The 25814-nt window shown below is 38.1% G+C and overlaps 1 protein-coding gene across 9 annotated transcripts in view; it reads left to right on the top strand.

Moving 5' to 3' along the window:
* Positions 1–25814, top strand: part of MAP3K13 (mitogen-activated protein kinase kinase kinase 13) — a 169163-nt gene that overhangs the window by 52296 nt on the left and 91053 nt on the right. Inside the window, exon 1 of one of the 9 annotated variants that reach the window (XM_019463404.2) lies at positions 19787–20059. The exons of the other annotated variants lie outside the window; for them this stretch is intronic. The gene's annotated coding sequence lies outside the window, so the exon portion shown is untranslated. Of the gene's footprint in view, positions 1–19786; positions 20060–25814 lie in introns of those variants that run through there. 9 annotated transcript variants of the gene reach the window in all.

Raw genomic sequence — 25814 nt, 5'->3', positions numbered from 1 at the left:
TGGTCTTACCTATTTCTCTCTTTAGTTCTGTCAGTTTTGTACTTGGAGCTCTGTTGTTAAGTACAACCATATTTAGGGTTCTTAGGTCTTCTTGATTAAGTTGCTTTTATTATTATTAAATCTCCCCCTTTATCTCTGCTAATACTCTTTGCCTTGAAATCTACTTTGTCTGATAATATACAGTCACACCAGCTTTTTTATGTTTAGTATTTCCATGGTACGTCTCCCCTTCCCCACTCCCATCTTGTCTGTGGTTTTATATTTGAGGTGTCTTTTTTATAAATAGCATATGGTTGAGTCTTGCTTTTTTAATCCAGTCTCACGGTCTCTACCTTCTAGTCCATCTATATTTTATGTATTTATTGATCTGGTTGCACTTACGTGTGCCTTTCCTTTGTTTTCTATTTATCCTATCTGGAATTTGTGCCCCATTTCCTTCTTTGATTCACTCACTGATTATCAGATATTTTGTAGTATTCATGTCAATTCATCTAATGACTGTTGAGCTATAGCTTTCAAATATTTTTAGTATTTGCTCCAGAGATTTTCCTAAGTATCCTTAAATTATCATAGTCTACTTATTAACATTATGTCATTTCTTATAAAATGTAAAAACTGCAAATAGAAAACATATGACAAGAACACAAAACACATCCCATCGGATGTGGTAGAATTATACTATATTAGCATATATGCATATATTAGCATAACATGAGGGATACTTGCAGTGTTGAAACTCTTCAGTTTCTTTTTTTTTTTTTTTTTGAAACTCTTCAGTTTCTTAACTGTGGAAGTGGATAAATGAACTTATACAGATGATAAAATTGCATAGACTGTAATACACACACACACACCTGAATCTAAGTAAAACTGGAGAAATATAAATAAGGCCAGCAGATCATATCAATGTCACTATCCTGCTTGCGATATATATTTTATTATAGTGCAAAATGTTACCACTGGGGAAAACTGGACAGCATTTACAAGGGATCTGTCCATATTATTTCTTATAACTATATGCGAATCTGCTATTATCTCAATAAAAATAAAAAATGTTCTTGCTATATCTGAATTCCATTGCTTAAAGTAAGGGGCCTTCAAGTATCAAGAAAGAAAAAAGTCAGACAAAGCACATTTCTACTTTGATTTATATATTCTAAAAGTAGACTATTCAGCACTACTTCACAGTTCCTATTACCTGGTTGGTAGAGAGTGGTAGAAGGGATTAAGAACCATATTAATCAGGGGTGCCTGGGTGGCTCAGTTGGTTAAGTCTCTGACTTCTGCTCAGGTCACGGTCTCACAGCTCATGAGTTCAAGCCCCACATCAGGCTCTGTGCTGACAGCTCAGATCCTGGAACCTGTTTCAGATTCTGTGTCTCTCTCCTTCTCTCTCTCTCTCTCTTCCCCTCCCCTGCTAGTGCTGTCTCTCTCAAAAATAAATAAACTTAAAAAAAAATAAAATAAAATAAAATAAATAAATAAATAAATAAATAAATAAATAAACTTAAAAAATTTTTTTTTAAAAACGAACCGTATCTATCAGCATACCTGCACTTATATGTGCTAGATGCAGGCCAGTTGTGCATCAATAGGTCTTCATTGCCATGCCCAGGCCTAAAAGGACTGTCATAAAAGTAGCTATTGGAATATCAAATCCAACTTGCTGTTTTCATGCAAGTTGGGTTAAAAGTATCCCAGCCCAAAGAGATTTTATCCTGTGATTTAGAATTTATAAGAACAGGGGTGCCTGGTTGGCTCAGTTGGTTAAACATCCAGCTCTTGACCTTGGGTCAAGTCATGATCTCACATTTTGTGGGATCCAGCCCTATGGCAGGGCTCTCAGTGCGGAGATTGGGATTCTCTCTCCCCCTCTCCGTCTGCCCATCCCCCACTTGCTCTCTTGTTCTCTCTCTCAAACTAAATAAATAAACTTAAAAAAAGAATTTATAAGAAGAAAAATCTGTAACTTTATTCAACCAACAAATGTTTCTTAAACACCTTCTGTTTAAGTATTCTTCTAAATGCTGAGGACACAGGAATGAAAATGACACGGTTACAGACTTTAAGACTCTTAGGGTTTGGTACAGAATAGAAACTTCTACACCAGCCATTACAATAGAAATGTGTTATATATGCATAGGGTGCTGTGGAAACCGAGGAAGGACCTCCAACAGATCCAAAAAGGTCATCAAGGGTTTCTGAAGGAAGGGATATTTGAACAAATCCTTAGAGAATAGTAGCAGCAAGGAAGGGCTGACAGGTGCCTCTAGGCAGAGGCAACAGGAAGGTCATGGAGCCTGTAGGTTAGGAGAATAAGCAGTTCACTTTGGCTGGAGCCTAGAACTAGGAGAGGCAGGAAGTGAGGACAGACAAGTTGGTAGGATTGCTTTAAAAATGGCTTCATGTGCCAAGTTAAGGACTTAGTACTTTATCCTGAGGATTTTGAGGAACTTCCCTTACATATTTTAGGGCTTACATGTATATCCTTTCCTCCTCTTATAAGGATACTGGTCATTGGATTTTAAGGCCCACTCGATCTAGTATGACCTCATATTAACTTAAATAATTACATCTGCAAAGACTCTATTTCCTAAGAAGGTCATATCTGAAGTTCTAGATGAATGTGAATGTGGAGGGAAACACTATTGTGTGTTGTGGTGGGTTAAATTACAAAAAGAGGAGAGAACACAGAGAGATACACATAGAGGAAAGGGCCATGTGAAGACAGAGGGAGAGATTGGAGCAAAGCAGCTACAAGGCAAGGAATGGCACGGATTGCTGGGAGCCACCACATGTTGTGAAGAGGCAAAGGATTCTTCCTTAGAGCCTTCAGGGGGAGCATGGCCCTGCTGACACACCATGGTTTCACACATCTAGTCTCAAGAACTGGGAGCTACTCAGTTTGCATAACTTGTTACAATAGCCTTAGGAAACTTTTGCAATGTTTAACCCACATTCTGCTTGTTATGTGTTCAGTTCATTGTCATAGTTATAAGATATGTGCACAAATGTTTGTATTTTTTTCAAGAGGCAGAGCCTGATTCCTCTCCTCTTGACGGTGGACTGGACCTAATGACTTGCCTCTAATGAAGAAAGGGAAAATGAGGGAATACATGTTTGAAGACCAGAGCAGGGCTTGGCAAACTACGGTCCGTAGGCCGGCCGCCAATTTTTGTAAAGTTGTATTGGATTGTACCAGGCCCATTTGTTTATGTATTATATATGGTTGTTTTTGCTCTAAAACAACTGAGGTGAGTAGTTACAGTAGAGACCACATGGCATGCAAACCTAAAATATTTACTGTCTAGCCCTTTAAGAAAAAGTTTGCCAATCCCCAAACTAGGTCATAAAAAGCACTGCAGCTTTTTGCTTGCTCTTGATAACTTGCTCTGGGGAAAGCCAGCTGCCTTGTCACGAGGACACCCAGACGACAGCCCTGGTGAAAGGTCCACATGGCAAGGACCTGGGGCCTCCTGCAAACAGCCATGTAAGTGAACTGCATCCCTGGTCAACAGCTTGACTGAAACTTCCTGAGACCCTGAGCCAGAACCACCCATCTAAGCTGCTCCCAGATTCCTGACCTTTAGAAACTGTGTGAGATAATACATGTTTGTTTTTTTTAAGCTGCTGAGTTTCAGGGCAATTTGTTATGCTGCAGTACATAACCAGTCCACTCATCCGCTCCTTGTACAGTTTTGAATGCAGGCCGTAAGCTGTTCTGCGTGTCTTATCTACGCCACAGACTTTGCTATTTTAGAAACACACTGGAGAATGAAACCTTTTTATAAGGAAACTCTCAGATAACATAGATAAGACTTTAGGAAACAAAGTATAGTGGAAGGCAAGGGCTGTATCTCCCATATTTTTCATAATTCTCCTTATTAACCAACATAGCACTGTGATCATTGCTACTGATTTTGACTGTCGCTAACAAAATATTAGGTTTGCAACCATGTTTATTTGAGTCATCAGGTAGGATGTTTGCTCTGTTATGTTACTCGCTATTATATATTTTAAAAGGAGTATTAGGGTATGCCATTACAATCTTTATTAAGTGTGCCTTGAGGGTTTTAGTTGCTTTCTGTAAGTATAAACCAAGTTGTCTCTAGTTGGGATGGTGCTGAGTTCTGTGAGTATGTTAGTTTTCTATTGCTGATAACAGTATTATCACAAACTTAGTGGCTTAGAACAATACACATTTATTGCCCCAATTTCTGTGGAAGAGGGCTCTGAACATGGCCTTGTTGGGCCTTCTGCTTATGGTCTTACAAGGCTTCAATCAAGGTTTGGCCAGGGCTGGATTCAACTGGAGTACTCCTGTGATTGTTGACTGCATTCAATTCCTTGTGGGTTAGGACTGAGAATTTGTTTTGGGATTTTTTTCCCCTTTGGTTGTTATTACCTGTTGGCCAGAGGGTGCTATCAGCTTATAGAAGCCATCATACTTCCTTTACATGTGGGGTTTCCCAACATGGCCACTTGCTTCCTCATGGCTAGCCAGAGAGACATTTCAGCAAGACAGGCATTTTGGGTTTTATACAGCATCATCACATAATTATGTGCATGTAATCACATACATCCCAGCACCTTTTCAGTATTCTATTGATTGGAAGTAAGTCTCATTCACACTTAAGGTAAGGGATCACACAAAGGTGTGAACATTAGGAAGCAGAGGTCATGAGAGCCCCTCCCCCCACACATACTCTGTCTCTCAAATAAAAAAACATTAGAAAAAAATTTTTTAAAGAATATGTCTATCTCAATGGACATGGTGATCATGCAAATACTATCTGCAAGGTGGACTAAATGCCTCACCAAAGATAATTTCTGTACCTAAAAAAAAGAATGTGGTCCATTGTTTTTTGTTTCAGAGTTTTTTGTTTTGTTTTGTTTGTTTTTATCCTCTGTGCTACAAATGGATGACACCAAGGAGGGTATTGAATTAGAAGAATGGAGGAAAAATGAATAAATATGGGAAAGCAAAAAGCAAGGAAGATAAAAGATATACCTAATCCCAAACACACCTTCAGGCTGGAAAATACTGTAGCTGGAAACAACTTGACATACAGCTAGGTAAACTGACCTTGAGCAAAGGCTTCCTGTATATGGGGAGCCTAAGGTGCCGTTGCCAGTAGCACAAAGGGAGCCCATTTTCACAAGGTCACAGATACAGTATAAAAAGTTCTATTATTTGTTCCTTTTCAATCATACCTACATAGGTTGTATTCAAGTTTTAGTAAGACCTTAGAATAAGAAGGGCAACTAATAGATGTGATAGATCCCAAATCCACCTTAACGTGTGACATGCCTTCATTCATTCACTCAGTGAATTTTTACTGAATGCTTACCATATACAAGGCCCTTTGCTAGTGCTGTTCAGTTTTACATATGTTTATGGTCTGTGGCAATGGAAAAAGTGCCATCATCTACTGGCTACATCTGCCATGGGTGTGGAAGGAGGAGTAGAGGCCCATAGGGCTCGTTCTGCCAGCCCTGGCAGATAGTGTTCTTACAAGAAGTTTGGTGACAAAGGACAAGAAAGTGAGTAGGTAAGTCATAGGAAATTTTTGAAAGGGAGAGACATGGATATGGCAAGGGAGAAGGCAAAAGAGACGGAAGATGATAGATTTATCTGTGCCCAAAGAATCTGATAGTAGGTACTCAGTTATATCAGTTGTCTTACCTCTCTCTTTCTACAGTCTCTCCTCATTTTTTATTTTCTTAAACATATACTGTTCTGCCATGTGTCATACATGTAGTAGACACCATGGTAGCCAAACTGAATACATCCCCGATCCCTTTCCCTTTATGCCTCATCCAGCTTGGAACATCATTAGCTGTTTCAACAATCACTTCCTCTACCCCTTGTCAATCTTTGGCTCTTCCTTCTTGGGGCCCAACCCAGAGTACTTCCCTAATCATTTTTTTCTGCTGCCATGTTGATTACTTTCATCCTCAGTTAGGTTCCTTACTGTTGGTTGGTGACCTTTAATTGGTATCTATTTGCATTTCCCACAGTAGCTCTCTAAACCTCTTGTGTTCTCTGTGATTCCAGCTGTCATTCTCTTTCACCAGGTGACTGTGCCCCTTTTTGGGGCTTCCCACTTCCTTTCTACTCATCTCATAATCTCTGTTGCCATCCTCACTTTTCTATTTTCTTGCAAAACAAAGTAAGTCAACACACACACACACACACACACACACACACACACACACACACACACACACACACACACACACCTTCTCAGTAGGGCTTTTTTAGTCCCAAATTCTCCCACCTCCACAAAGCTTATGCCAACTGTGACCATCTCTCATTCTTTTTTAAAACATTTATTTAAATCCAAGTTAGTTAACATATAGTGTAATAATGGTTTCAGGAGTAGAATTTAGTGTTTCATCGTTTACATATAACACCCAGTGCTCATCCCAACAAGTGCCCTCAATACCCATCACCCAATTAGCCTATCTCCCCACCCAACACCCTTCCAGCAACCCTCAGTTTGTTCTCTGTGTTTAAGAGTCTCTTATGGTTTGCCTCCCTCTCTGTTTTTATCTAATTTTATTTTTCTTTCCCTTCTCCATGTTCATCTGTTTTGTTTCTTAAATTCCACATGTGAATGAAATCATGATATTTATCTTTCTCTGATTTATTTCACTGAGCATAGTGCATTCTAGTTCTATCCACATTGTTGCAAATGGCAAGATTTCATTCATTTTGCTCACCAGGTAATATTCCATTGTGTGTGTGTGTGTGTGTGTGTGTGTGTGTGTGTGTGTGTGTGTGTATACACCACATCTTCTTTATCCATTCCTCATTCTAGTGAAAAGACATATCACCTACTACAGCATGGTATATTACAAAATTGTTTCCATGCCATCTGTGTCTTGAAATTTGATATCTCCTTTAAAATTACAGGGGGAGGGAGTGCCTGGGTGGCTCAGTTGGTTGAGTGTCTGACTTAACAACATTGAGAATTATTAAATTAGCAACTGTAATGAGCATTGGGTGTTATATGTAAGTGATGAATCACTAAAAATTTTACTCCTGAAACCTATAGTACACTATATGTTCACTAACTTCAATTTAAATAAAATCTTAGAAGAAAAAAAATTAGCGACTTTAAAATTTTTATTTTTTTCCAAAAGTAATACATTTGTACTTCATAGATAATTGAGAAATCTAGATTAAAGGAGAAAAAAATAAAATTATCCCTCTCCCTACATATGGAGATAACCATGGTTAATATTATATATATTCTTCTAGATGTGTGTGTATGTGTATATATATATGTATATGTGTGTGTATGTATGTGTATATATACACATACATACATACATATATAGATAGATATTGGGTCACATAGTACCTATTATCATGTTACCTTCCTTTTTTCACACTTTGTCATGAATACTTTTATATATTTTAGTATATAATTTGTAAAGGTTTTAAATATTCTATTGTATAGTTTTCCCATAATACATTTAACAAATCTTCTCTTTAGGGGTATTCTAATGTTCCAAATTATTTTTGTTTTAAATGATTATGTAATGAAATATTTATAGCTAGACCATTTTTACAAGTTCCTGATTACTCGTTTAGAATAAATTCCTTAAAGGTGAATTTTGGACCAAAGGGTATTTACACCTGAAGTCTACTGATACCTTTTGCCAAGTAATTGTACTCCAAAAAAGTTGTAACAATTATTTAACCATCAGAGGTGTGTGAGAGTGTCTGTTTGATGGTAGCTACACTGTTGGTGAACGTGGCATAACTTACAGAGCTGTCCAATCAAAGTGTGGTACACCTGAAACAATGTAACGTTGTGTGTCAACTATACTAAAAAAAAAGAAAGAAAGAAAGAGTTTTCCCACATCCTTTCCAAAGTGGCATATTACCACATGTAAAAAAACAATATTAGCCACTTTGCAAGGAGAATCTGGTATCTCATTTTGTTTTAATTTGCCATTCTTTGATACCGAAGTTACACATTTTTTCTCATTGGTCTTTGCATCTCTCTTTTTGTGAATTGCCTGTTCATGAACGTTTTCCTCCTCCCCCTACTGTATTTGTTTGTTTATCTACCCTGGTAATTTTTGAACTCAAAGTTGTTCAAATTTGTAAAAGTATATTTTCTTCTTCATTTTTCTGGTAGCTCTGAGTCGGGTTTTTCTCAACCAAAGAATAGACTATGTTTTGTATATACGATCGATTAGAGAAAACGTATCTGTCAAGCTGTGGCTTTGACAAAGCCACCTAATACTATTCTTAGCTTATTTACCCTCTTTATGCAACACTAACTTATTGATCTTCATTCAAGTTTCTGGAATAATCAGTAGCTTAATTAACATGATACCATTGATCTCAGTCTACTTATAAATTATTCTTCAGTAATATACTGCATTTTGTCTTTAAAAATTTTCAGGCGGGGCGCCTGGGTGGCTCAGTTGGTTAAGCGTCCGACTTCGGCTCAGGTCATGATCTTGCGGTCCGCGAGTTCAAGCCCCGCGTCAGGTTCTGTGCTGACAGCTCAGAGCCTGGAGCCTGTTTCAGATTCTGTGTGTCCCTCTCTCTGACCCTCCCCCATTCATGCTCTGTCTCTCTCTGTCTCAAAAATAAATAAACATTAAAAAAATTAAAAAATAAATAAAAAATAAAAAATAAAAATTTTCAGGCATATTTTTCAAGTTTGCACTAGGTGGCAGCAGCAGAAAGCATTACTTCATTTGCTTCAAAATGTAACCAGGCATTTATAGGGGACAGTATAAGGAAACTAGCCCTAAATGTGAAGAGCTTTGTGATGAAAGCTACTCAGAAATGGACATTCAGCATGAAATTTGTGAGTATTTCATAGTCCAGCTAAGAAGTAAACTCCAACAAATACTCTTCCTCGGAAAACGCATTTTGTTTTTCAAATATTTACTAATTAGAGTATGTTTTACTTTTTTTTCTAGAATCTTATTCTCCCCTCACACACATCTTTTTAGATTTATAGTGAAAGCAACTTCAAGACACCAGCCTCTTTTGCAGAAGAGTGACCTATTGTCTTTTTTTTAAAAAAATTTCTTTTTTAATGTTTCTTTATTTTTGAGACACACACACACACACACACACACACACACACACACACACAGTGTGAGTGGGGGAGGGGCAGAGAGAGGAAGACACAGAATCCAGACTCTGGCTCCAGACTCTGAGTTGTCAGTGCAGAGCCCAATGCAGGGCTCGAACTCACAAACCACGAGATCATGACCTGAGCTGAAGTCCAACGCTTAATTGACTGAGCCACCCAGGTGCCCCAAGGAGTGGCCTTTTGAACGATGACTATTTAGTACAGAAAGAATTTTGATTAATTTAATACACTAAAAATACATGCTAAGATAATGTGGCCTTTTGAGGCCACTGCTTCTTTATGGGTGGTCTTCAGCGGGGCTTCATTTTGCTAACTTTAAAATTCAGGGCCAAGAGTATTTGTAATAATTTTCTATAGATCTTAATACTCCCCCTGAAGTTGAATAAGCATTGTCTGTGATCCTTTCATGACAGGGACGACCAACACTACAACAGGGGATTTGGAAATACAACTGTGTTTGTTTCCAAACTACAGTGACAGGTAGATATTATGTTTCATAGCCAGGAGGGAGACTATAAAGTAGGCCCTGCAGTTGTGGGTTTTGCTACTATGGCCTATTGAAAGCTAATGATAGTTTTGATGGCAGAGAGACCAGATTGTTCTGAACTGGGACCAACCCTCTCCTTGCATTCTTGCCTTTCGTATCTCCCTAAAACTGCTCACTTCAGCGCTCTGTGGAGGACTGTGCACTTACAATGGCGTATGCATAACTCTTCCTCCTCAGCAACAGCATAGCTTACCAAAGAGGTTTCTGGTAAAGGATGGCTGTTGTTAACTAGCCAACACAGAAGAGATGCCTAGGCTGTGGCTTTTGGGGGTGGTTTTTAAAAACTTAAAGCATTACAACTTTCTGGGCTAAGAGTAAAAGGAATTTTGTAAGAATGGAAAATGTATTTTCAGGCCCTGGCATGTTTAATTAGGTTTTAATAGAGCAATTAAGAATTGATTCAAGTATTTTCCAATCATATTTTCTAAATTTCAGAGGATTTGTTATCAGGAGATAAACTGCTTGTATAATTCTTGTATGACCATTTCCACTTATAGGTTGCTGGATCGCTAATTGTTTAGGTCTATGTTTTTGTTTCTTCATCCTTGTTTTAGTAGTACCATATAGCTATTCTAGAATTTTCTCTTGTGTTAGATTTCAGATGCCTTTGAGACAAAAAAATGTGACTTTAAAAAATTCTTGTTGGCTTTCCTTTAGAACTGGGGATAGCCTTCCATGTCCCAGGGGTACTGAGTGAATCTTAACTGTGTCAGGAAAAGAAAGAGGTACCATTAGTGGTCACTGTTATTTTATAGACAGGATAGTGTACTACAAAAACACTCAGGAGACCTGGGATCAATTCCTGGCTCTGTCACAAATTCAAACACGATGGACAAATCTCAACCTCAATTTCTTCATATGTAAAAAAAGACAGAGTAGATTTGACCTTTAAGGTTTCTTTCAGGTAGGTCCTTGATCCTCTGAGTCAGCATTTCTTCTCAAGATGTTTGGAACAATTATTTCTTCTCTGTTTCGTTGAGGAAATAACCATATAACACCTTGTAACAAGAGACATTAGTTGGGCTATAAGGCTAAACAGCAGTAAGGGTCTCAACAAAATTTGGTGGCTCAAAAAAGAAAGGCTGTTATTTCAGCCTTCATTAACAATCCCAAAGTAGGCAGGTGTTGTGGTACAGATAAACAACTCTGATTCACTAGAACATCAAAGCCCAAAGTTCATTGTTTTGTTCCTCTGCTATTGCCTGTGGGTGGTTTCATCATGTGCATGGTAGAAGCTGACTCAGCACGGGAAGGAAGACACTCCAGGACCAGCAGCTTAGCCTCATGGATAAGAAGACCTGGAAGTTGCAGACCTCACTTCTACTGACTTCCCATGGGCTAGAACTTAGTCATGTGGTCACATCCATAGTCAGTAGAATAAAGTCTTCAGGAGCATAGCATGTACTCACCTAAAACTTTAAGAGTGGGGGTGGGGTAAGCGTTGTATACCTAAAAGGAAAGAGAAGAGATTGAATACTGGGGGACAGATTCTATTTTCTGTTATTTTAAGTTTATTTATTTATTTATTTTGAGAGAGAGAGAGCAGGGGAGGGGCAGAAAGAGAGGAGAAGGAGAAAATCCTAAGCAGGATCTGCACTGCCAGTGCCCCGAGTGGGGCTGGAACTCACGAACCGTGATATCGTGACCTAAGCCGAAATCAAGAGTAAGATGCTTAACCAACTGAGCCACCCAGGCGCCTCATCTGCTTTGTTATTTTAAGCCACAATAACAGTTTTTTTATTTTGCTGCTTATTGTGCTTCTTATTTAATGAAATAGGCTGAGATCAGGATCTGTGATTTATCCCTACATATACACCCCACAGTGCGTGTCAAGCTATCTCAAACATAGATGGCATTCAATAAAAATGTGTGTATTTAATTTATGCATTGATTTTTTCAGGACATCTAAGTAAGCACTATGTTCATACCTCCCCCCACCAACACCCTGCTCTATTTGTTGCTTGTTTAGTGAATGTTACATGTCAAACCCTAATTCTCAATCTCAAGCAGACTAGATAAGAACCTATGAAGTAGTAACATTTTTAAAATATATATTATATAAAGACAGGTAGATTGATTGGGAGCAGGTTGCTGCTAGCAGCAGCTGCTGTCTTTTACTGCTCGCAGTAAAGATAGTATTACCTTATTTGGGGGGTAGCATGTAATCATTGGTAATAGAAAACCAAGAGTTTTCCCAGTGTGGCTTCCTCATTTGGCTTTAAGACATCACATATAATTATATTTATGAGTAAACTTGAAAACAGATACTTCCCTGACATATCCTTGGGTTTTATCTTCTCTGCTCCCTTCAGTAGTGTTAATAATAAGGTACTGACTGTCGTATCAAGTGTGAATCTGTATAGTGTGAGCCTATTCACGGATAGTTGTGTAAGGCTCATTTTAAAAACAGTTCATGGTTTACTGACTCAGTGTTAATGTATTATCCACTCTGACTTCCAGTTCCTTATCTACTGCACTTGTACACGCTGATCCTGTATTGGCATGAAAAGCACTAGCGTGTGCCTTACCAGCTTTACCTTTGATATAAGCTACCTTGGAACAGCTGTCCTTGTTCTCTCGTATCCTGTTTCCCCAAATCCTTCCTCTTTGAGGTCCAGTTCCAGTTTTCTTCCTTATTATAACTGACTGTAACCACCCAGTCCCAAATAATCATTGTATCAGAGAGAGAAGACCTACTTCAAGCCCTGGGCAAACTGCAGCATAAGGACAATGTGTGTTTGCTTAAGGACAAGCCTTTATTCCCTTTACAAACATGCCAATTTGCCAAAGACAAGCAAACGGCAAGTACTAGCTATGGTCTGGACCGGGAGGAGGGCTCCCAGCCTTTATTCAGCCTCACCCCACATTTCCAAAGCTCTTGCTAAGCCTTAACATCAGGCAGCTTTGGTGTTTCTTTGCTCTTGGGACATTTTTCTCCAAAGGATGGGGCCTGTTTTTCTGCTAGGGGCTTTTATCTTATCTCTGTATGTCACCAGAGAGCAGCAGAGAGCACCACTCTATAGCCTAACCTGTAGGTCTCAAAGTAGGGCAGTCAGTCCCAATCCCCTCGTGCCTACGGAGACACACATGGGGGACTTCTTTAACTATGACAAAGCCTGGTGCTATTACAGGTCTGGACGGGCGCTAAACATTTTGCATTATGTCGGAAAGTCCCATGCAAGCAAGAATATTCTCACCCCCAAATGTCAGTTAACTTCCTTCTAGTGCTATTCTCCATCCTCAAGTAAAACATCCCTTTCTGCCCCACTGATTTAGCACCTTCACCATTTTGTGTAGTTGGTCATCTCACCAAAGCTCCTTGATATCAAGAGATGGCTTTTTTAATCTTTGCTTTGCCGCTTTTTTAGTTCACTTTTAATTTTTAGTCATTGAATGTAGACAGGTCTTTAATGGGGGAGGGACAAGGGGTAATGGATAGAATTTAAAAGTAGAGGCAATAGGTTACAGAGTTTAGATAGAGCTAAATTAGATCTCCCTGAACCTTAGTTTTCTCACATATAAAATAGGACTAATATCTTCCCTATTTTAAAGTACTTTGTAAAGCATAAAGCTAAGTGCAGGATTGTTTACAAAGAATGTCTAACGACCAGATTTGTTCCCGATCATTATTTCTGGAATTTAGATATCCCATACTGTAAAAGAACACACTTATGTAAGGAAGATAGTTTAGTACAAAAGGCAATGCCAGCCTTGTGCCATGTGTTCGCTCTTGGAGCCCTAGCTTCTGGTGGCTTCAGCTCCCTCTGAACCACTTGGACTGAATGTGGTGGAGAGACTGTGCTCTCAAATGCAGAAGATGCAGGAGCAAACTAAAAACAAAATGGCAGATGTTCACTCTTCCTATGTTTGGCTCTTCAGTTCTGTTGCTTGCACTATGAAGCTAAAATGGAAATGCCAACTTGTATCTAGCTAAAGAAGGGGGGAAATTAAAACAGGTTCAGAAGAACAGAAGTTAGATGGTTTACATGGCCTCTCAGAAGCAGTATGAATTCTATGTGGATGAGTAAAGTAATGCAGAAATTTTCCTTTTCCTTTTGCAATATGGAAATGCCTTTATAAACTCAAGATAGTATTTTTAGTCTCACAAAGGTTAGGTTTGTGGTACCTTGCCAGAATTTGTATATTATGGAATGGTGTATTTCAGGGATGCTAAATATTTTATTAATCGAGAAATCCATTTGCTTTTGATTTATTTCGGTGCACTCTCATTATTGATCAGAGAAGAATTCTTACATCCTTTGTAGTCATCCTTTTGACAAGGATAATACATTAAAACTTCATTAAGCTGTTAAGATTTATTATAAAGATTTATTTTATAGCATATAAAATCTCTAAGCAATTGCTCTTCTCCAGCTAACTAGATGTTTTATTATACTTTGATAAAAAATATTAAAGACTTCAAATCCATTTAACTCAGAATATTTTTCAAAGCTTGCCATAATTATGTGTATCTTTAGGGTTTTCTTTTATCATAAAGTTGACTGTAGAATTTATAGACATGAGACTTCCATATTTTTTAAAGTTAATAGATGTGTGTTTAGTATACATTTTTATTTATAGTCTGTTTCAAAAAGGATTTGAAGTCCCTATCATGAAGTATATATACAATACGGTTAATAAAAGGGAAATTAAACCCAAAACAAGAAAGAGAAGGCAAATATGCTAACCACAAAAGCTAAAATAAATTAGATATAGATATACAGATTGAATGATAGACAGATTTGAGTATAAAGTTAACTTTGAGCTCCCCACCAGAAGGACAGAAAAATGGAAATTCAGTAGATTACATTGTTATTATTGAAAATGTGGATGCCTAATAATTCTTCAGCTTTTCCCTGGTATTAAGTTCTAAAACAAGTGTGTGAATTCCTTGCATAGGAGACATCGTGCAAGATAATCAATATTGCTGTTCCTTATAATAATTCTTGTTAAAAGCAAGGCCATAACATGAAAGTGATAGAACTCGGTGACAGTGATTCTGCTAAGAGGCACTAAGCTAATGATATTTAGGTAACATGTAGCTTTCTGATGATCTATCTCACTTGATACAAGGATAAATTTTAGTGCTACTTAAAAGAATTCTTTAGATGTTTCTTAAAAATCACTTTCTCAGCTAGGCATCTAATGGGAACCAGACGGCAACAATAACAACAAAATTGAATTAACAGTTCGCGGAAGTCTTTGAATATTGAAATTTGAATCTTGCATATTGACATTGCTGTCCATGCTATCAAACCATATGCTTTGAAAATAGGCAAAGTTAGAATTTACATTCTTATATGAAAGTAAAGAATTTTGACCAGTATTGTCACCTAGTAGACAGATTATTTCCCATATTAGTTCAAACTGTTGTATATAAACCGCAGTTTTATTTAGAAAAATTTAGCATTGTTTTGTGTTTGTTTTGTGATAAAGAGAGTTGCTGGTCACCTGGCTTAACTTCCAGAGGGTTTTACCCCTCTCAGCTTCAGAACCTCAGCAACTATCCTGCAATCTTCCAAAGGAAAATGATTTGGAAGAGCTTTTCCTTGGAAGATGTGTCACCGGTACATATTTTTAAGAATTTCCTACAAAGAGCTGTTCAAGCTTATTCTAAGCAAAATAAACATGTGTTTTTCTCTGTGGCGTTTATCCCTGGATCTGCAGAGTTGTTGAAATTTCCCTTGTGAGAATAGAAAGTCCCATGGTATTTGAATAACAACAGTAAAATAAGAATACGCATTAGTATTCTATACTAATAAACTATTAGTATTGCTTGCTGAATATCTTCTATATTACATGTTCTATGCTAATCTTCTCATATATTATTTTATTTAGCTTTCACATGATAGACATGACCTATTATTACCTCCATTTTAATGAGAAAATTGAACCTCCCGTTTACCTGAACTTACATAATTAACAAGTGACAGAGTCAGGATTTGAACCCAGATCTCTTTACTAGCTGTTAACTACTACACACTGGTGCCTGTGGAAGAAATACGAATCTTCATGCATTAGCCTTGAGGTCATTATCCTCATTCTTTTTCATGGTGTTTCTGACAAAAATTGTCACTGGGTTACACTTTGAACTTCTCTTAGATTGTGGCTTAAATGAGTCATTTTCCTTTATAAAAGACCATTTTTCTCAAAAAAAACCATCCGTAGAAGAGCTTATATTTTTATAGCAGAATAATTGTACCTTAACTTCTATTCTTAGGTCATTTTCTAGTAATGAGATTTGAATATCTTATTGGGAAACAAGACCAGAGTTATCCTCCAGTCATTATTGAGATTTGAAAAGAGCATGAGGGAGGGGCAGAGAGAGAGAGAGAGTGGGGAAGAGAGAATCCCAAGCATGCTCCACACTGTCAGCATGGAGCCCAATGCAGGGCTCAAACTTACACACCATGAGATCATGACCTGAGCTGAAATCAAGAGTCAGACAACTAAACAACTGAGCCACCCAGGCACCCTGAGGTTCATTTGGCTCTTAAAAGTGCTTACTTACCTTGATGATGGCTTTGTAGTCCTCTACACTTGGCATGCCCACACACTGAAATAAAAAGTCACTTTTGATGATGGGACTTGGCTTGATATCTCTAGAGTTGCAGTGTCCCATACAGTAGGTACCAGCCAGTCACATGTGACTATTTTATTTAAAGTTTAAATTAACTGAAATATAATTTAAAATTCAACTCCTCAGTCACATTAGTCACATCTTAAATGCCGAACAGCCACATGTGGCTACTGTATTCGTGCAAATTATAGAACGTTTCCATCATCACAGAAAGTTCTTAGGCAGTGCTGCTCTAGAATGGACATTTTCATGGCTCCCTCTCCCTGCCTTCCTTCTGTTCCAAAAACAACAATAACTTCCTCCAAGAATGGGCTCTATAGTTTCTGTAATTTGGGGAGATAACTTATCTTCCAGATGATTTCCCATGATACTCAACATGGAGAAATTGTTGGCTCAGTTGATATTTCTGTGGTACAGGGAAGCGCTAACCTAGATCAAATTCATCTACTAAAATGGCAAGTTCATAGAGACAGCTAGTTTTTATTTTCCAGATTACATATTGAGCCAACTTCTTAGGTGGCTGTGTTTAGAACAATTTATAGACTGTTTTCTTCTGAATTGCATCAGAGACTACCCTGATCCCTGGTAGACTTGTTGAGTAATGATGTTGTTGTCAAACCTTACAGCAAATGTGTTAGCTTCTAGAGCAGAATTGGTCATCTTGTTGACATGTTCCACAAAGAGATTGCCTCCTTCTATTAGTCTGGGTTATTTTGGAAGAAAAACAATTTTTTATAAATCTGATTCTTTTAGTGTATCCTGGTTGGTTTTGATTGCTGTTAAAAGAGCCAGAGATGTATATTCTTCATCTCCTTTACACTCATGCATTCTAAAATAATCCTAGTACCCGTACATATTGATATAAGCCAATGTGTTGCACTCAGGCCTACTAGGAATGTACCAGTACTGCATTTGTCTTGAGCACACCTGTAAACAGGGGTAAACTTCTTTGGTCTATATTTTCCTTAGTCCTATTCCACAATAAGCTCCTTTAGAGAAATTTGTTAAGTATGTTGTCTGCCAGTGATGGTCAATTGCTGGAGTATACAGAACAGTGCCCTGAACATCTTTGCTGTGTATAAAATAGTCCTGGAAAGTTTTGTTTCATTTTGTTTTTCCAAATGAGCTAAGCAGTGTGTAATACTAGTGTCAGGCTTGAAGCCTCCATAGCCACGCAGAAACAGGCAACTGCTCTCCTTCTCTCAGCTGTACAAATAGTCTGATTAAGAGATAGAGTAAGATCTCTGTTCAGAATGTTCTTGGCCACTGGACACCTCATAACCAAGGCTTCATATTAACCACTATTGTTCAAGTTTCAAGGGCTTCCCAAGTTAAAAAAAAACTTGTGATCAGTGTTAGTAAAGTATTGGTAATCGCGAAGTGAAATGATGGGGTCTAGGGAATTATGTTAATTTCCACTTTTGTGTAACTTCTAACAATTTTAAAATAAAGAGTAAAGAAATGTTATGACTTCTTTATTTTGCTGTTGTGTTTTATGAGTTCCTTATATTTTGGAAATTAATCTTTTATCAGATACGTGTTGTGCAAATGTTTCTCCTAGTCTGTAGGTTGCCTTTTTCATTCTGTTGATTAAAGCTTTTTAGTTCGATGTAGTCCCACTTGTCTATTTTTGCTTTTGTTGCCTGTTCTTTTGATGTTATTTCAAGAAATTATTGCCAAAACCAGTGTCAAGAATGGGCAAAGGACTTGAATAGACATTTCTTCAAAGAAGACACACATACAGATGACCAATAGGTATATGAAAAGGTGCACAGTATCATTAATTATCAGAGAAATGCAAAGCAAAATCACAGTGAGGTATCACCTCACACCTCATAGGATAGCTATTATTTAGAAAAAGATAGCACGTGTTGGCAAGGTTTGGAGAAATTAGAACCCTTGTACGCTGTTGGTGGGTATGTAAAATGGTGTAGTGGCTATGGAAAACAGTATGGAGATTCCTCATAAAATTAAAAATAGAACTATCATATGATTCAGCAATCCCACGTCTGGATATGTCCAAAATAACTGAAGTCAAGATCTCCAAGAGATATCTGCAGTCCCATGTTCATTGTAGCACTATTCACAATAGGTAACATATGGTAACAATCCAAGTGTCCATAGGCAGATGAATGGATAAAGAAAATCTGGTGTATACATACAGGGGGATATTAAAAAAAAACTTAAAAAAAAGAAATTCTGCCACTTGCAACAACATGGATGAGCCCGAAGGACATTATGCCATGTAAAATAAGCCAGTCACAAAAAGACAAATACTGTATGATTCCACTTAAATGAGATATCTAAAATAGTCAAACTCCTAGAAGCAGAGAATACAATAGTGGTTGTCAGGGATGGGGGGCGGGGGTGGGTGGAGAGGGAAATACGAATTGTTATTCGATGGATATAACGTTTCAGTTATGCTAGATGAGTAAGTTCTTAGAGATCTGCTCTATAACATAGTGCCTATAGTTAACAATGCAGTATTATATTGTACACTTCAAAATTTGCTAAGAGGGTAGGTCTCATGTTAAGTATTCTTACCATAAAGACAAACCAAAAAACCTCCAAAGGAACACAAGGAAACCCTGTGATATGTCTACTGTTTGACTGTGGTAATGATATCATGGGTGTTTGCATAATTCTAAGCTCACCAAATTGTACACATTAAGTATGTGCAGTTCTTTGTATATCATTTATACCTCAGTAAAGCTGGTAAGATTTTTTTAATTAAACAATTTTTTAAATGTCATGGGCTCCTAGGAGGATTTAATATAGCTGATTTTGCTGTTAATAATAAGGTACCTTATTAAAACCAAAATTTGCTCTAAGAATCATGAAGAGCTCTTTTGGAGCTGTATCTTAATGAGGAAATATTTACCTACCTTATTTAAATGTAGCAGGCAATCACTCTTCCACACCCACTTTTGATACATTACAAAGATGATATTGTTCTAAAAATTAATTACAGTTACATAATATTGCCTTATATATTTCTGTATCTTAATCCTTAGGTTATTCCCATTATCATTTCCTTACTATTTTGCTTTTACAAGCCTTGATGTGCAGGGTATACATTTCTTACTGGTCACTAGTTTTAGAGACTGTTTCCCTGACTCTAATTTGTTTTTATCCCATCAGATCAGGCACATTGCCCAACAGCAAGAAAGGAATTAAAGAAAATAGCTCTAATAAATAAAAGATTGTGATTTCTTCTATATGGATTTTTAGTAGCACTGATTCCACTGAATTTCTATTTTGATTCCTTCATTCAATAGCAATAATAATGTTTTCATGACTATCACAGCTACATACACATACACACACACACACACACACACACACGCGCGCGCGCGCGCGCACACGCACACACACACGCACACGAGCGCCCTCCTCCCCCCCTCCACACCCCCACCGTGAGCTGCCAGTCTGTCTTATGGCAGTGGCAGACGCCTGATTGGCGGGCTCTGTTTATTCTGTGACCAGATTCCTTCTAAAAGAAGGCAGGCCATGAGTGCCTGAAGCCTATTGGTCGGGTCTGCTCTGGACCCTCCCTTTCTTTTTCATGGCACACACCACAGCGAAGTCTGTGCGGAATCCTAAACCAGCCCGATTTACATCCATTCATGAATCCGTGACGTCAGCAAGCCTTTGGGCTTCTTTGCGGTGGGCTGGAGGATTGTGTGGGTGGAATCCCCCTCCCCCTTATTTTTCTAATTCTGCAAGGCTTTTTAAATTAACCTTCCATCTTTCTAAAGCAAGAAAATGGACCGGCATGTGTAGGAATTCTTCATTGTTGTGAGTATCTTACTCTTTTTTCTGTTTCATCAGCATTTATTTCCCAAGGACAGCTGGAGAAGGTATTTGAGATTTGAGTTGATTAGAAAGCTGATATTACTGAGGGAGACAGGGTGAGAAAGAGAGACAGAGGCAAAGAGTAACCTGAAACCCCGTTAGAGCTAGGAGCCACCGAAACTGACAGCTGGTTTTCCTTGGCTTGTCTGCCTGCTAGACGTGGACATTTTTCATTTACGGTTCTGCACGTTACCTCTGAATGCTAGCTTGGCTTCCCTTAAAGGCAGATTTATTTCTCTGAGAAGATGATGTGGGTTATGTTAGAGGAAAAGCCCGGAACTGGTCCCAGAAAGGTGCTGGGGCCAGCCGGGCCAGCCAGACCAAGCAGCCTCAGGCTTGCTGAGTACTTGTCTTCCTTTCTGCTGCCTTTTCTGTTGTTTCTCACCCTTCACCTCCCCTTTGTTTCGTAATTGCGTACCGGTCTGGGACTTGAGATTGCAATTGGGGGAAGAGGAATACTTGCCCGACCATTTTTCCCCCCAATAAGCTTTTATTATGGGAGCTACCGTGGTGTATTTATACATATTTGCAGCTCTTTATGTCACGCTGTGCATTTCATATTTTTAAAAACCTGAAAGCCGGCACCAGAGACAAAAGGGGAATTATCCTTAAATTCTGATTTTTAAGAGACCCCTCGATGAAAATTAAGAAGTGGTTTCTCAATGTATTCCATCATTATATTGCACAGAAATGCACATCTTTTCTGAAGATGAACTCCGAGCTGAAAATAGTTCATTCGGCTGTGTTTGGCAAACGTGGAAAAGTTCTGCTAGGTTCCAATGTATTAAGTTGGTTTGATACTTTGCTTGGAGTTTTGGCAAAAAGTTAGCATTTGTGATTTAATTTATTCTCCAAGGTTCTGGATTATTCTGGTGAAAGTAGTGATGGTAAAGAAGAGGGATGTGATACGGTGACATGCTCGGCCCCATGCTCGGCCCCGGGTCAGCTCCTCAACCCAGATAACCTAATAGCATTTTCTAACTCCCTCACTTTGAGCAAATTGTATTCTAGTGGGCAGCATGTACCTGGCCACTCTTTTCAGTGAGAGGGAAAGCAAAATGTCCGTTAATTTCTTATCATCCAGGCTTGTCATGTTTACCTCGTATAATCAATTAGTTCTGAGATTTTCATATTATAATCTTTTCTCATGAAATAGGGCTTCTAAGCTAGGACCGTAACGATATATTTGGAATTACTAGTGAGTCTTCCAACTGTTAACTCATTCAAAATCATATAAGGGCTTGGAATTTTCTTTTCTCATCTTGACATTGCCCTCGATCAGATGGTTTTTCTGAGTCCATCTGAACTCCCTAGAGCTATAGAAGGGAAAACTTCTGCCTGATTCTAAATCAGATCTTTGTCCTGTACTCAGACAACTATGGCTTCATATTTTGCCATCTTTTATTTGCTGAGTTGAACAAATGACACACTTCCCCTGTGTTTGCAAACATCTAGACTCATTTTATCATTTTCTTCTTTTGCGTACCTTCAGACTTTGTTGGAAGTAGCAATTGCAAAGTTGTTTCAAATTATTGAAGTCTAGACCCCAGCTGGATCAAAAGACTAAATTCTTAGGATTTTTTTTGAAAAAGTGTATTTATATAAATCAAACTCAAGGAATGTTCATCAGATACTGTCTTTCTATACATTTTGTTGAGAGAGCTTTATTTCCATGAGGGAGATGCAGTCTGCCCTTTGCATTTATTAAAGTAAAACTATCCCTTTAAGACACAGAGTAGATATAGAATCTCCCTCTCTCTCCACTCCTAGTGGCTGTATTCTAGATTATATTTATTTTCCTGTATAATGTACTTGTGGGGGGAAAAACAATAACTCTTAATTGTTTAATATCAAACAATAAAATCCTGTGTATCAGTGACTGTCAATAGATGGCTTTCTGTTTCAAAATTGAAGCTACTCCAGAAGTAGGAATTAATTTATTTAGTAAACAAAGTCAGTCAAACCAGAGCCATGTCCTGGGGAACTGTCAAAAGAATGGTTCCTAAGGGCCAGAGGCCACATCTACTGGTATATGAGGGAACTACAGTACTTTGGATGGCAGAACTGGTCAGTTTGGTTTACACTGTCTACCTACCCTCTCTTTATGTGCTACAGCTGAATTAACTACTTGGGGAGCTCAAATGAATCAAGATAGCCAAGATGACCAATGCTGCCAGGTGACAGCCTGACTCTTGCAATTTTGATTAAAATAAAAGCATTCACCAACAAAACTCCTTTATTTAAAAAAAAAGTCATTCAAAAGATATCACCCTCCTGTGTTGGTTATTATTTCTTAAGGCTATGGGTGAGAGAAAGATTTAGAAGATGCCATATTTCCTCCCAAGGAATCTAGAAGGTAAGATACCATTCACATACAGTATTGTGAAGATTGGAATTAACTGGGGAACTTTCTGTCTCTCTCTGTTTCCTTTTCAGTAGTTTTTAGTATGTTCATAGGGTTCTTCAACCATCACCGCAATCACTTTTAGAATATTTTCATCAATGTAAAATAAAACAAAAACTCATACGCATTAGCAGTCACTCCTTATCTCCTCTCAACCCCCCAGCTCTAGGCAACCACTAATCCACTTTCTCTATACATAGATTTGCCTATTTTGATCATTTCGTATTAATGAAATCATATACTATACAGGCTTTTGTGACTAGCTTCTTTCACTTAAATAAGGTTTTCAGAGTTCTCCATGTTTTAACATACATCAGTACTTCATTCCTTTCATTGTGGAATAATATTCCACTGTACAGATACACCATATTTTACTTATCCATCCATCAGTCGATGGACATTTGGGCTGTTTCTACTTTTTGGCTGTTATGTATAATGCTGCTATGAAAATCTGCATACAAGTTCTTGTGTGAACATATGTTTTCATTTCTCTCGGGTATATACCTAGGAGTGGAATTGCTAGATCACATGATAACTCTGTTTCACATTTTCAGGAACTGCCAAAATGTTTCCCGAAGCAGCTGTACCATTTTATATTCCCTCCAGCAGTATGTGAGGCTTTCGATCTTTCCACAATCTTGTCAACACTTCTTACTATCTATAGTTTTGATAAAAGTGATCTTAGTGGATTTGAAATGCTATCTCCGTGTTTTTGTATACATGTCCCTAATGGTTAATGATGTTGAGCATTTTTTTCTGTGCTTATTGGCTCTCTGTATTTCTTCTTTGGAGAAATGTCTATTCAGATCCTTTGCCCATCTAAAAAGTTAAGTTATTTCTCTTTTTATAATTGACTTTAAGAGTCTTTGATATGTTCTGGGATGCCTGGTGGCTCAGTTGGTTAAGCGTCCAACTCTTGATTTTGACTCAGGTCATAATCTCACGGTTCCTGAGTTTGAGCCCCATGTCGGGCTCTGTGCTGACAGTGTGGAGCCTGCTTGGGATTCTCTCTTTCTGCCTCTCTCTCTGTCCCTTTCCCTCTCACGCTGTCTCTCTCTCTCTCTCAAAACAAATAAATAAACTTAAAAAAAGGAGTCTTTGATTTGGTCTAGATACAAGTTCCTTATCAGATACACAGTTTGCAGATACTTTTTTTCGTTCTGTGAGTTGTCTTTTTCCTTTCTTGGTGATATTATTTGTAGCACCAAAATTTTAAATTTTGATGAAATTCAATTTCTTCACTTTTGTTGTTGTTATTTGTGCTCTTAGTGTCCTATCCAAGAAGACTTTGTCTACCCCAAGGTTATGAAGATTTATCCCTATGTTTTTTCAAAGGGTTTTAGAGTTTTAGCTCTTACATTTAAGTCTATGATCCAGTTTTAATTAATTTTTGTGCATGGTATAAGGAAGTGTTCAACTACTTTCTTTTAAATGAGGATATCCAGTTCCAACAATATTTGTTGAAAAGACTGTTCTTTCCCCCACTGAATTATCTTGGCACCCTACCAGGAACTTAAAAAAATACTGATACCATGCTCCCACCTCCAGAGAATCATATTTAATTGGTCTGTGGTGGGGCCCAGACATCTCCATTGATGATTCTAATGTGCAGCCAGGATTGAAAACTACTGGTGTGGATAGAGGGTTAGTTGTAGAAAAAAAGAAGGACACTGCTTCTGAATCAGGAGCAGAGAGTGAAGATATAAAATTCTATATGGAAAGGAGGTAAGAGAGGAAAATTAAGAAGGTTCATACCAGAAAGCATGGATTTTCTTGCTAAGTAAGAATTAGTCATTTTCAAATAGGGCTCATCGGACATTAGTGAAATACATTAAAAGAAGAGAAGAAACTAACACTTATTAAGCAACTTCTACATGCCTAGGAATCTGCTAGGCCTTTCACATACATTATTTCATTTAAAATATCCTCATGATATGAAGTAGGTACTACTATCCCCATTGTATAGATGAGAAAACAGGCTCAGGAAGGTTGCTGACTCAGCCAAAGATACCAAGTGGTGCACAGTATACACAGTTTTCAAATCCAGCTCTAAATCTTCGTCCCATTCTCTTTCTTTTGTATACCATGGATTTTGAACATTGAGGTCTACCTTGACTTGTCATTGGTCCAGTCTTAGCATGACTCTAAGGTCTTCTCTTGCAATGCTCTGGACTGGACAATACAGTAAGATAAGTTGGGTGGTGGAGGTAACATAGGGCTAAGTGTTGGTATGGCAGGTGCAGTGAAAGATAAGAAGGTGTGTGTAAATGAAGATTATCATGTGACAGTTAATCATGGAGCCCAGGCTAGCTATACTGTGCCTACATATAACTGGCAGGAAAAATCCTACAAGGACAGAGGGGCAATATACTAGGGATGAGAGAATGATTGAAGGGAATGGTCAGGAGGCTATAATGGAAAAGAGGATGTATCAAATAGAACTGGCAGGTGTCAAAATGTTGGCATGCTTTTAACCAACAGATACTTCTTGAGCATTTCGTATGTGTTCTAGGTGCTGACTACACACAGCAGTGAAAAAAAAAACAGACAAAAATTCTCGCCCTCTTGGGGAAGACAAACAATGAAGTAAATTATGTTTAGGCAGTGATAAATGTTAAAGAGAAAAGTAAAGGTGGGAGAGGAATAGAGAGTGCTGGGAGTGGAGTAAAGTAAAAAAGGGCCTTTTTTTTCAGGGCAACTGGCTAGTTCAGTCAGTAGAGCATGTGGCTCTTGATCTCAGAGTCATGAGTTCAATCCCCACATTGGGTGTGGAGCCTACTTAAAAAAATAATTTAATTAAAATGTAAAAAAAAAAAATTTTTAAAGGGACTTTCTCATTGTATGCTGTATATGCATATATAGATTCAGAGAGATTAAGGAACCATCAAACCAAGGGGTCATTGGTTGACCAAGTCAGGCACAATGGGTATATAAAGAGTGCTGCTTCTAAGTATTAAGACTCAAAGTGAATATTTAGGATTCATTCACTTTACAGCCTGTGTGCCTGACACAGAGTAGACACTTTTTTGTCTACATTTGTTTATTGTATGAGTACCGTTTTTGGGGGTGGGGTGGGGTGGATTAGTGATTTTTCTGCTGGGTAGAGTCCAGAGCAGGGGTGGTACTTGAGAAACTTTTTCAAATTTTGCTTGCTGCCCTATTAGGATAGATGTATGTGGATGTGTGTGTGTGTGTGTGTGTGTGTGTGTGTGTGTGTGTGTGTTGGGGGGGGGGTGTCCTTTCATAATGTCACCACTGAGAATCACTTCATGGTGAGTGATTGTCAATGAGGAG

The sequence above is a fragment of the Panthera pardus genome, unplaced genomic scaffold, assembly GCF_024362965.1.
Source record: "Panthera pardus isolate Hobbes unplaced genomic scaffold, ASM2436296v1 HiC_scaffold_16, whole genome shotgun sequence".
Taxonomy (NCBI): Eukaryota; Metazoa; Chordata; class Mammalia; order Carnivora; family Felidae; genus Panthera; species Panthera pardus.
This window is presented reverse-complemented; position numbering and strand designations above follow the sequence as displayed.